Here is a 13,814-nt window from a genome sequence, read left to right as displayed (position 1 = left end):
ACTGTATATTTCTTTCAGAATTTATCATATCTATTACACCTATCTTAAGTAGCAATTGTCAAAATTGGACCTTTTAGTTTAGAACAATTTTTAAAAAAATCAATCAAAACCAATAAACATTCTAAATCTTAAAGGGTTTACAGGTGGAATAACTTCTCCAAAGTAGCTGCTACCATTTGCCACATGTGTTTGCATTCATGCACCCTAATATGATAATCAGTTTGAATGTTGGGACATCTCAGACAAATTTAGCACAGACAGAGAAAGAAAGAAGCTGTGTCTCCAGGCTATGTGCCTTCTGACAATTAGTATGTCTTCACTCCACTTTCTGCTTTCTATTCTCCCTCGCTTCTTTCTCCACCTCTCGCATCTTTCGCTCCTGTTTCATCTATTTCAGTGCCTTTTCCTGGGGCTTGTTTACATCCAAAAGACATTATAATCTTTAGTATCTTGCACTATTTCTCTTTCTTAATGTCTAATTTTATGGCAGCCACTGTATGAGATCATTGTTCAAAAAGGCTGCAGGGCTCTTTGTCACTTCACAGCATGAGACACTGGGTGGGAAATATTCTGGATTGTTTTATAGTATTTTACTTGTGCTTCCAGAAGCAATAGTTTTTTTGTTTTTTTTTTTGCTACAATCAATGGTGGAGGGAGCCCAACACTGTCATTATTGCTAGAAATCTATAGCAAAAACTGTTGAAATGTTAAAACCTGTAAAGCAGGAAGTGAAAGTATGTTGTATCACATTTAAAATCTCAGTGTAATTACATTGTTTACTTTTGGAATCTCAAATGGGGTTGTAGAGGCGATCCTACTCAAAATTGATGAATCTGACGCTCCAGAAAATACTTCACTCCGGAGATCATTGAAAATTTATTGTATTTGCTTCTCAACTTGGCCGATGACGGAGCAATTGTACATACAATTTTAAGTACAGTAATCTCACAAGCACATTTGCAAAACAACTTCATCAAACAAGTTTCTCAAAGTATGGCTGAACTCGCAGAACTCGCCACCTATCTGACATACAGTCTTCAATCTGTGTTAAAGAGACTCAGCCTTTTTAACAGTCTCAACCGATTTTAGACAGTCGTCTACATAAACATTTTGCAGCACTGTATTTACTGTGCAGGTGTCAAACAGATGTGTGTTGTCTTCTGCGCATCGCCTGAGTGCATAGCTAGCACAACTGGGCGATGAAGTGGCTCTTCTGACTGCATAAGGCCCATTGCTCATGCTAGGAATGACCTCCTCTGGTTCCATCGCCTTGGCAACATTAGTTCCAATCAACAGCCGTATGTCTGCGTTAATAAGAGGTATTTGCACTCCTTTAGATGTGGCCACTTATCTACATTGTCATGGAATGTTATTCTTGCTCCCTGGAATGCCCTTCTGTGAAAACACCTCATTTAGCTCTAAGAAGTTATTCGATTCCAGGTGGCCTACCTCCAACTCTGTAACTATGTTACTGGTCACAACTTTGTTTTCCCTCATGGTTGTAAGGCGGCTAACCTTTTTCCCATATGCAGATTCAGTTCTTCAAGAAGCTTATCTGTGCAAAACGTGGTTGTTGTGCCAGTATCCAAGAATGCAAACCAAGTAATTACTTTGTTGCCCTTTTTTGCCTTCACTCGAACAGGAATTATAGCAAGGATGCCCTCTGTGTCCTCAGACCTGTTATTGAAGTCTTGATTACTTTCTCTTCTCCTTCTTGATCTTCACGTGCACCAAAGTTTGGTCTGCGCTTGTATGAGGCGTTGATGGTACAGGAAGATTCTGTCTTATTGAAACCAGGCTCTGCATTCACATCCTTTAGAGTAGTCACTTGCCTTGCAGAAGTAGGTGGTATTAAAAGCTCTTTTTAATACCACCTACCTTCCATGACTTGTTACCTGAAGGACTCTTTAGGCGATCTTTAGGTTTGTCTACTATGTCCCCATAATAAGGATCCACTGAGATCTGGGATTCGTCATTTACAAACTCAACTATATCTATAAACTAAGCCTTAAGACCGTGTTTCCTACTAAGATCATAGGCCACATTCCTCCACTTCTTTCTCAACTTACTGTATATGGAAGCTTGGAAACAATCGCCCGGATGTAGTTTGTAGTATTAAGCTCTTCCATATATTCCAAATCTGCCATTGATTTACACAATTAGCTAGGAAAAGAGCGAACAAATGGAGCGTTTCACCATCTTCAGCCTTAATTCTTTGCAAATTTAAGGCCTTTTCCATGTAGGCTACTGATATGCAATATGCATTGCCAAATTGCTCCTTTAAAAGCTGCCTGGCCTTTTGATATCCTTGCCTTGGTTCCATATGAAAGCAACTTCGCACTATCTCCTTGGGTTTTCCAATTGTGTTCCACTGCAACAGATAGAGTTTAACACGGTCATCCCCCACTCTATTCTCCAATGCTTGTTCAAATGCTTTGATGAAGAGACCATAGTCTAAGGGATCTCCACTAAAGGTGGGAATCATTTGAGGGAGCTTGAGCATAAAACCAGTGGAATTTATCCGGAATTTTGGTAGAGTCGTTTTGACACTGAACATTCCTAAACATTGACCCTTTGAAACTGGAAGCTGGTTAACAACCCTTGGTTGGAAATCACAGCGGTGAGCCTCAGCCTTTACACTCCCACCGTATCCATCACCAAAGCACTCCATAACGGCTTCGTCTCTTGCTTCATCAAACTGTATAGCCGCATTAACGGCAACAGGTACTTCCTCCCCAGCACATGTCTGTACCCGACCAAGTTTGAAGTTGTCATCACTAATGTTTTTGCCACATGACGCAACGAGGCCTGCATGTTTCTTCAAGATCTGGCTTCGTGCGTTAGCAGCTACAAGAGCGGCGTTCATTTCCAATTCTTCTTTCTTTGCTCTGTTCCTCGCCTCCTCTGCCTTAAACTTATCTTCTCGCTGCTCTAGAGCGTGTCTTTTCCTTAACGCTTCTGCCTTCGTTAATAGATTAGCTCTCTCTAGTTCAACCTCAAGACATGCATTTTAAAGCTGAAGATGCTACAGAACCTGTTCTGGACTTCCTAGATCTCCGTGAGGACGCTACAGACACACCGTCCTCAGGAGCAACACTTTCATTTGCCTTACGTGCTTTCTCAAGACGTTGACGTGTGTCTGTTTTCTAAGTGAATTTAACCTTGCCTCAAACCAGCTTTTCTGATCGGCATTCATTTCCTCTTCGAGCCTAAGCTCAAGGTGTATTTCTTTGAGAGAGGTATTTCTGGTAAATGGTCTGCACTTATATAGCGCTTTTCTATCTATTGGCACTCAAAGCGCTTTACACTGCTTCTCATTTACCCATTCACACTCACAATCAAACACACTCACACACCGATGGGGGAGCTGCTATGGAGCTGGCCAACACTCATCGGGAGCAACTAAGCTGGAGTTCAGTGTCTTGCTCAATGTTCAAGGACACTTCGACATGTCACCGGAGGAGCTGGGGATCGAACCAACAACTGCGCCACAGTCGCCCACTATTTATGCTACAAAACTCACCAAGCAGTTGGTAGAACTCTGGAAATAGCTTGGTTTCCACAACCATGTAGCAATCCTCATCCATGAAAGTGCGCATCTTGGTCTTTTGTTTCGCCAGCTGGTCTAATTTGGCCTTCGTCAGATTTTGCAAAGCATTTTCCATAGCCTTAAGACTTGGCTTTACTTGTTGTTTCTCCACACTATCTGGACTTACTTCGGCTTCCATTATTGGCTGAGTATTTTTTAGCCTGTGTAGAGAAGATCTTACTCAAATCTGATGAATCTGATGCTCCAGCAAATACTTCACTCCGGAGATCGTTGTATGACGAACATTTAACATTTATTGTACTTGCTTCTCAACTTGACCGATGACAGAGCAATGTAGATACAAGTTTAAGTACAGTAATCTCACAAGCACGTTTCCAAAACAGTTTCATCAAACAAGTTTCTCAAAGTATGGCTGAACTCGATAAGAAACCATGCGCCTCCACAGCTACACACTGAACCTTTTTCTTCTACCTTGTTGCGGTCCACACCACCTTGTAGTCAGTTCCTCTGCTCATGCTACTGTGTCACATCTGCACCCTCCAGTAGTTCAAAATCATTGCTATCCATTTTTACTTTGACAACCGGACAATAAATTTAAAAGACTATACAATAGATTTAAAAGAAAACTACAAAGGCAACCATCAAAGCAAACTATCAAAGATATATATGGTCACTAATGACATCATCAGTATGAAGAAATGTAACAGAACACACAATACAGTACAGTTCACAATACACAATACATACTACATTTAACAAAAACTATAACTGAGGAAACCCTTGGTTGGCCCATACAGGGGTTAATAGTAAACCCTTTCTTTTTGTAGAATGCCTTCAAACTAATTATGGCTGGGTTGGGTGATAAAACATGTTGATAACTACACATAATAGATAATAACATTTCATAAAATTAAATGCTGCAATTTGGTGTAATGTAGATAGCTGACAAGTGTCAGGTCGAAACACTGAAAACACACATGCTGTTAAGGAAGTTAAAATTAGAAGAAAATTAGAAAATTAGAATTAGAAGGAAGAAATTAGAAAATTAGAATATGCCACATGCCATATGATATGCTAGAGTGCAAGGAGAGGTCACAAAGCATTAGTAATTAGGAAATAATTGTATGCCAAGCATGAAGTACAGTATATCATCTGGACCCTGTGCAATGGGAGACAATGTTTTGTCTCTTCCAATTCCAGCAGTAGGAGAGCCATGATTGAAGTCAAGATCCGTACCCAGAGGAAGAAGTGCAAAGGGCAAGGGCTGTGGAACTATAATTACAAGGCATCTGGACAAAATGCAACCCCAAAATGGAAAGCAAAAGATTACATGGTTTGGATTTTGGCAACTGGGGCAAAGGGTGGCAGGCTTAAATATTTCCAGTTGAAAACCTGTTGGGTGTGGAGGTTTTCCAGCACAATCAGTATGGAAGATGCTCTCAGCTCACAGGACCCAGTGGGGAGAGCCTCTGAAACAGGAGGGAGCAGTTAAGTTGGAGTCCATAATGACTTCACTCATACGAAAGTGACTAAAAGTGTTAGCATCAGCATGTAAAATAGAAGCCTTTTCCACCATTTAATAAAGTATCTTTATTTTCCTGCTAGTCAGTCTGCTGCCAAATTTCAGGACTAGTAGAAAACCTCACAATCTCACAATCTCTTGTTGCAGCTTTTCTCAAATTTTTAATGGGCGTATATCACAAGCAGGAACATAATGACTTGTAATATCACACTTTGAGACTTTAAGGTAAATGGTAAATGTTCTGCACTTATATAGCGCTTTTCTACCTATTGGCACTCAAAGCACCTTACACTGCTTCTTATTCACCCAATCGCACTCACAATTAACCACACATACTGACAAATGACAGTTTGATAATGATAATGTTGTGTCCAAATATTTTGAGTCGGCAATATATAGGCTTATGAATGAAGATGAGTATAATTCCTACATAATTCCACTAATATCTTCTAACAAACCATTAAATTAAAGAGGTCAGTCTACAATTTAAGATCACATTTTAAATTTAAAGTGGTGGTTTAACAAGCCCAATTCATGACCACTATCACAAAATATATGGACCTGGGTAGTTTCTGACATTGTAATTTTAAACCAAGTTCTCTTCACTGGCATTGTGTGTGCATATAATGTTTAAAACCACGTAACTGTAGTCATCAAGGTTTTGATCAACTGCCTGCCTTAAACAATGGCTGAAGATGGATGAGGTACTTATACACTTGGGATGTTTGTCATTTTTCTGATATATGCATAATATATCTTTGACCCTCTTCAGTCATACCTATTGACCCTATTCTAGTGGTTATCATAATCTCTCCACATTAGTCCAGGTATTGTGATGATATCAAGTCCATCTCAGAGACCCTCCTACATCCTAGAAAGTGGCTCATTTAAGGATTTGTAAGTCATCACTGCTATACCTCTGAGTAATGCATACCTGCTCAAATGTAATGTTTACGCACTCAAGCTTGATGTTGTTGCTCCCTACTGTAGTCTACACAATATTTCTGAACTTCAAGACATTTTCTTTCTAAACTAGATCATAGATCTAATGTCCTCAGAAGCCAACAAGTTCTCCAACTTTAATTCAATTCTGTTCAATTCAACTTTATTTATATATCGCCAATTCATTCACAAAGTCATCTCAAGGCACTTTACAGAATAAAGTCAAGACTATAAAGATGTGTAGAGAGAACCCAACAATTCCTCCTTGAGCAAGCTCTAGGCAAGAGTGGAGAGGAAAAACTTCTTTTAACAGAAGAAGCCTCCAGCAGAACCAGTCTCAGGGTGGGCAGCCATCTGCCTTGATGGGGTGAGTGGTTGGGGTGAGTGGAAAGTGAAGAGACAAAAGAAAAAGAGAAACAAAAGCAACAACCAAACATCGTGCAGGTTGGTGGGACCAGTAGCTGCTTACTGGAAAACACACAGCTTCAAAGCCCAGGGACACCTGCAAGGAGGGACAGAGAGAGGGAGACAGAGAAGGAGAAAGACAACTACGGGAGAAAACACACAGAGCTAATGTCATACTGTAATGACCATACTGTATGCACTATTTGAACCTACTGTAGCATCTCATACAACACTAGAAGAATTAGCAAAGATCCCCAGGCCAGCAGCCATCTGTATAGCTAATCCAGCCTATTTGCCTAGATGTCTACCTGACCATTGACAAAAAAAATAAAAAAATAGACGCACACTGAAAGTAAACACATATTACAAATAAGAGAACTCCAAATTAAAAGTTAAACTAAAACAAAGCTAAAATAACTCCACCAACCATACTATAACTTTCCCAACAGAAAAACTAGTTCCAAGAGTTTGGTGGTTGACAAGAAGGTGACGTTCCTCTGACAGTATTAACACACATTGACTTGAGGGTACCTTGGATATGGGGGAAACAGCAGTTGCATTATTACTGGCCACACAGCACAATAGGCTTACTCACAGCCTATAGTCATTTGTTTAAAGAGGAGGGGCGGAACAGCATCTCTGGGGTGCTCCTGCGCCAATGCTCAGGGTGGGGAAGGTGTGTTCACCCAGCCTCAAACACTACCTCCTTTCTTCTGTCAAGAAGTTATTGATCTACAGACAGAGAGAGCTGGGAGAGTTTGGTGTAAAGAAGCTCCCATATGATGGTGTTAAAAGCAGAGCTGAAGTCAACAAACAAGATCCTGGTGTAGCTTCCCCTCTTGTCCAGATGATTTGGGCATTGGATCTCTGCACCCCTCGTTTCTGCAGGAAAGTGCTCACATTGTTTTGCACAAATGCATCCATTAGAGTCACATTAGGTTCGTCCAGACCGTGAAGAGAAAGCAGGTCCCTGATCTCAAAGTCAAACTGATTTCCTCTATTTTCCTCACTTTGCTCAAGAATTAAACAAGAAGGTTCCTTATTGCAGTCACACCAGCAGCTACCAAACAATCTCTGGTACTTTAAAGCATTATGGCCTAGACTGTCATGATTTGGAGGCCCATATATAGTGTCCTGTCATTAAATTGTAATTGCATGCAGTTCAGGCTTGTGCCATGTTCAAATGGCACTAATCTAGTAGGATTATCGTTACAAATTCTACCAAAATGCAATCAGGTTACTCAGACATGAAGCCAAAACATTTAGATAGAAAAGGGGTGCGTGTCTGTGTGTCGAGAACAACATTAAGCCTGCACTCAAAATACTCATGTTTTGCTATGAATAGGACCCAAATTCACAGACACGAGCATCTTGAGGCAGGTTCTATAGTGTTTATTCATTTACACAGAACAAGGAACAGAACAGCCGAGCTGGCATCAACTCTTTTGCACATACCAGATCACTTCTTCTCAAAGGCAGATAACTTTTAATGTCTTCTACCTAACTATGGAGTAAATGTGGGGTAGTTACATTTCATTTTGAAACTTGACACTGAGAGCACTAAACAAAAAACATGCTTATTTAAAAAAGGACTTATTAACCCTGGATTGCCCATAATACCAGACAGCAGATTTTGACCTAGTACAGATTTTTTCTGGTAACAAGATGTGAAACCATTCATCTCTAGCCCTCATATCTCTCTGTTTTTGTTGATTGTCTTTATTTTCCCAGTGAACAATTTGTGCATTGAAGTTGCTATAGTCACAGCAGTGCAATATGTTAGAAATAAAGTCCAGACTACAGTGTACTGGCACCTGAGTGGGCTCATCAGATGTGTCCCAGCAATTAAAGTTAGTTTTCATTAAAGTTATGAATGCCAGTAAATCAATAATCAATATGCTGCAGACTGTAGAACTTAATGGTTGGTTTCAAATGTTTACTATTAGTTTGTGCATTATGTCATCAGTTGTGATCTTTATATGACAAATTAAAATGTTCCAGTACCAGTTGTTTTGACATTTACATTTTGTGGTTGCAACAACATAACACAGAGGGTTAAATTGTTATGTGGTATTACATTCATAGTGTAAATTCTCTTGATATTTTGCATTTTGTCAAGCTGTGGTAGGAAATGCATTCTTTCCTGTGTTTGTCCCTTTGTTCCCAATACTTGTCACTCATTTTGATGAGCTGTCAACCAACCTCACACTGTAGTCTACTTTCAAACCTCCACAGCAGATGAAATAACTGCTGGTCTGCAATAAATAAAGATGGTGTTGATGTTTACTGTGTTTTATAATGGTTTTGTCCTAGGGGTGACTGTGAAGGTAGAGCGGTTGTCCACAAATCTCACAGTTGTTGGTTCAATCCCTGGCTCCTCCGGTCATGCGTCGAAGTGTCCTTGAGCAAGACACTAAACCCCAACTTAGTTGCTCCTGGTGAGTGTTGGCCAGCTGCATAGCAGCTCCCCCATCAGTGTGTGAGTGTGTATGTGATTGTGAGTGCGAATGGGTGAATAAGAAGCAGTGTAAAGTGGTTTGAGTGCCAATAGGTAGAAAAGCGCTATATAAGTGCAGACCATTTATCATTTTGTTGAGTTTGTGTTATTACTGGTGTTTTGGTCACTATCACTGAGGAGCTACAGTATGTATCTGTTAATGTTCTAGAGTTCACCTTCAAAAAGTGTCAGTGAAGAGCTCGCATCATGTTTTCTTCATTGATAAGACCCCTGTCACCATTTTAACCAAGCTACAAATACACCATGATTCTCATAATATAATTCAGCCTTGATTTCAGGATCTGTGACTGGCTATACCCTATAAACTTTAGGCTACACATGGCTAAAATCATGGCATACATAGCTTTTGAATTCATTCACAATTGATTAATGATAAATTTTGTCTGACCCTGAAGTGCTCAACCTGTCACCAAACAATGTCTGTCCAGATTCAGAAAATGAAGACTTCTCCTGCACACCCAAAACCACATATGCATAAAAAAGGCTTCTTTTCTGCAGAATTATTTTTTTTTCCTAATTTAGACCACTGTGCACCTTCTTATTAACATCAAGTGATATAAAAGACAGAGTAGTATCATAAAAATAGACAATCTGTCACATTATAGCAGAGATCCATCAAGCACACAGAAAATTCAGAGCAGCAACTCTAAAAGGTTTAATCTGTCATTCTCTCAATTTGTTTTTCAATTTAAATTCCACGTCACCAGTCCATCCATGGAGGCATCACTTCACACTGCCTTAACTCAGAGGTATTAAGAATCAGGAATTAATTCAACATCTGTACAATTAGTTAACTTAATTTTTCCTATGAAATGATGCAGCACCAACAGCCTACACAGGCACTGTGCTTAGCACTCAAGAGTGACCTATAATTGCCGTATAACTGAAATTGAGAGCATGCTTTGTATGTGGTCTTTCTGTATAGTACAGGGTTTCCATTACTCATAGAGGACATAAACTGTAAAAATAGAATATGCATATACTTGCAGGGAATCAGCAAAAGTATCTAACAATACATGTATATGGTAAAACAAAAGCCTAGCTGCAGATAATTTTTACATTCTTTATCTGTAATTATTTTTATTATAAGGGATATGTCACACTTGGTCTTAGACTATGTGTGTTAGGTAGGAATGAAGATGACCCAGGAATTTATTTGAACATGTGGTGAAAACAAAGGCTTATGGGCAGCGGTCACGTACTGTTAGAGGCAACAGGAACAAACAAAATGCAAAACGGGCAGCAGGCAGCTTGATTAGTTCACAGCATAAAGCAGAGTAGATGACAGCTAGAGCAGCTGGTGTGTGAAGGTCTATGAAGGACTAAAGTGTTCTAAAAAAATGCAGGGACCTCAGGAAAGGTTGGAAGCAGAATCAGGGGTGGGACAGGCAACATAAACAGGACAGAGGCAGGAATTATGACCCTTTAAAGCTGACACAAGGGCCCTTTGAGGCGGTTTTAAGTCAGTATTGAGGCAGTATTTTAATCATGTGACATTTTATTTCTCCAAAGTTGTCTAATTCTTTCTAAACCCATTTTTACAAACTGCCCAAAGTCTCCTATTGGGTGCTATTAAGATAAAATGTGCATAATTCATGAGCCCTGTAAATAAGACATGCTCTTATGCTGCCACTGCAGCTGCATTTTGGTGGTTTCTATAAATTTAAACAGACAGTTGTTAAGTTGATAAGTCTGATACTGAATGTGAACAAGAACCTGCTGTTGCACAAATGAGACTTTCACATAATGTTAAAGAACGGTAGAGACATATCTAAAATACAGTAATTTTTCAAATGCAGTTGGAAGCAGTTTGCTTAGCTTTAGTAGGCGGGCGACTGTGGCGCAGGAAGGTGGAGCGGTTGTCCACCAATCTCACAGTTGTTGGTTCAATCCCCGGCTCCTCCGGTCATATGTCGAAGTGTCCTTGAGCAAGACACTGAACCCCAACTTAGTTGCTCCCGGTGAGTGTTGGCCAGCTGCATAGCAGCTCCCCCATCGGTGTATGAATGTGTGTGTGATTGTGAGTGTGAATGGGTGAATAAGAAGCAGTGTAAAGCGCTTTGAGTGCCAATAGGTAGAAAAGCGCTATATAAGTGCAGACCATTTAGTACATAATCTGAGAAGACCGAAGGTAGGTGTAATTGTGAATGTATGTGGTTTTGTGTCTGTGTATGTCTCTCTGTGTTGGCCCTGACTGGAGATTGGAGGTCTCTGGGTTCCAGCCCTCTGTGGTTCTGAACAGGATAAGTTGCCATAGATAATGGATGGATTGTAAAGCTGCTATGGTCTGTTGTTTAATGTTTCAAGTGTCAGTGATTATAGTGGCATAACATTATAAATATAATAAAATTAAAACAGTGTTTAAAGCACACTGAAGCTGTTTGTCAAAAAAAAAAAAAGCCTGATAAAAATTTTAAATCCTTTAAATCCTTTTGAGAATTAGGGACAGAGGAGCATGCTCCATGCACAGGCTCATGCATGTACTCCAGATTTTGTACTAGGGGGATCACAGTATAAACTCCCCAGGCCATCTCACTCGGACACATTATGTTTTCACACATAAATTGCCTCCAGGAAACAAAAAGATTCCAGAGCAAGAGGCTATAGATGATAAATGGTCTGCACTCATGTGCTTCTTATTCACCCATTCACACTCACAATCACACACACACACCGATGGTGGAGCTGCTATGCAGCTGGCCAACACTCACTGGGAGCAACTAAGTTGGGGTTCAGTTCACTTTGACATGTGACTGGAGGACCCCCACTGAACTGATGACCTGTCCAGGGTATACAACCCTGATCAGGATAGGTGGTTAAAGATAATTAATCTACTGATAATTGTTAATTGTGAGGGTAGCACACACACATAGAAAAAAAATTCAGGCTTTGATTAGAAAACAAAATCAGGTTTGATTAGATTTGACAGTCATGGTGTATTTTAAATATTTCTAAATTCTACTTGGTGCACACAAACGCAGACTGGACAGCTCAAACTCCTGCCCAAAGACTGTTTCCATCAACTATCACAGATATTTAGTCTCTTACTGTCTTGCAATTCAATTCAACTTTATATATATATTATATATATATATATATATATATATATATATATATATATATATATATATATATAAAGTCAAGATTATAGAGATGTACAGAGAGAACCCAACAATTCCCCCTTCAGCCAGCCATAGGAAACGGAACGGAAGAAACCTCCAGCAGAACCAGGCTCAGGGTGGACGACCATCAAAAGCAACAACAAAATGTTGGGCAGGTTGGTAGGACCAGTAGCTGCACACTGGAAGACACATAGCTTCAAAGCCGGGGACACCTGCAGAAAGAGACAGAGAGAGGGAGACAGAGAAGGACAAGGACAACTACGGGACAAAACACACAGAGTTAATGTCATACAGTGGTGACGATTGCGGGGTGAGAGGAGAGGAGAGAGGGTCAAGAGGAGGAAACGAGCTCAGTGCATCGGCGGGTGGGTCCCCCAGCAGTCTAAGCCTATGGCAGCATAAATATAACACACAATGCTGCAGTAAGAGAGCTGACTGGAATTATCAAGAGAGATCATATTTCACCTTCACTAGCTTCTCTCCATTGGCTTCCCATTAAATCTAGAATATAATTAAAAACCCTGCTTCTTACATATAAAGCTCTGAATGGTCATCATATATAGAAGACCTCATAGCACCATATCATCCCAGTAGACCACTTCGCTCTCAGAATGCAGGTCTACTTGTGATTCCCAGAATTTCCAAAGGTATAATGAGAGTCAGAGCCTTTCAGCCACAAGCTCAGATCAAGCTTCAGATTAAGGAAGTAGACATCCTCTGTACTTTTATGTCTAGGCTTAAAACATTCCTCTTTGCGATTAATTTTTATGTAGAATAAAGAGATACTATGTTTATTTCACCGTTGTAGAAATGAATTGATTAATTTTCATTCAGTTGTCAGCTCATTATCTTCAAAAAGTCAGTACCATCAGGTGTTCACCTCTATGCTTATTTTTTATTTCCTTCTTGTCCTTTCAGCTTATTATGTAAGTTCAGGGTCATTGGATCATTGTCCACATGTTGATTTTTACAGCGGATGTCCTTCCTGACGCAACCCTTCACAACTTCTACCAGGCTTGGGACCGGCACTGCATGGCTGGATGGGGATGAGCTGTTCAATATCTTGCCCAGCAACACGTTGACATGTAGTCGGGAAGAGCGGGGTACGATCAATTAAAATCAATTAATTTGTGAACTATCACGTACAGACAGTCATTCGGTTAATCGTGATTAAATAATATAATCTCACAATAAACAAAAATGTGAGTTACCTAGCTTTAAGAAAGATTTTTCCTATCTCCCTCTCCATCCTCTTTTTCTCTTTGTTTTGTTCTTTGCCACAGGTACATAATTCAGTACTATCAGTGAATAAGTCACAACCCTACCTGCCCCACTCTTACTCTAAACAGCTACGATGGCTGAACATTAGAACTGGCAGTTTCCACCTCCCCTTCCCCTGTACCACTTTTATTTCTTGGTCTCTTGAGTGTTTTTGCAGATGATAGATGGATCTTGCTGCAATCTTTAATTAGCCACCACACAGGTAAATTTGCCTATATAAACTGGCAAGCTGATGAAAGTCCCATGGAGACAATTTGAAGTCAAAACTGTTCTGTAATACAAACCGAAAACACAAAATCTTACAAAAACATTTTGTGAGAGACAGCATAAGGTGGTGTAAGTCAGGCTGCAACTAAAACAGACAGGGTTTTATTCTGGATTTCCAAAATGAACTGCAATACATGAAACTCCCAGAAGGCTCAGATGGCAATGAGGGTGATATTGGAACCATTTTTACAATTTCATTTCAACTTT

The sequence above is a fragment of the Channa argus genome, chromosome 13, assembly GCF_033026475.1.
Source record: "Channa argus isolate prfri chromosome 13, Channa argus male v1.0, whole genome shotgun sequence".
NCBI lineage: Eukaryota > Metazoa > Chordata > Actinopteri > Anabantiformes > Channidae > Channa > Channa argus.
Note: the sequence above shows the minus strand (reverse complement) of the source record.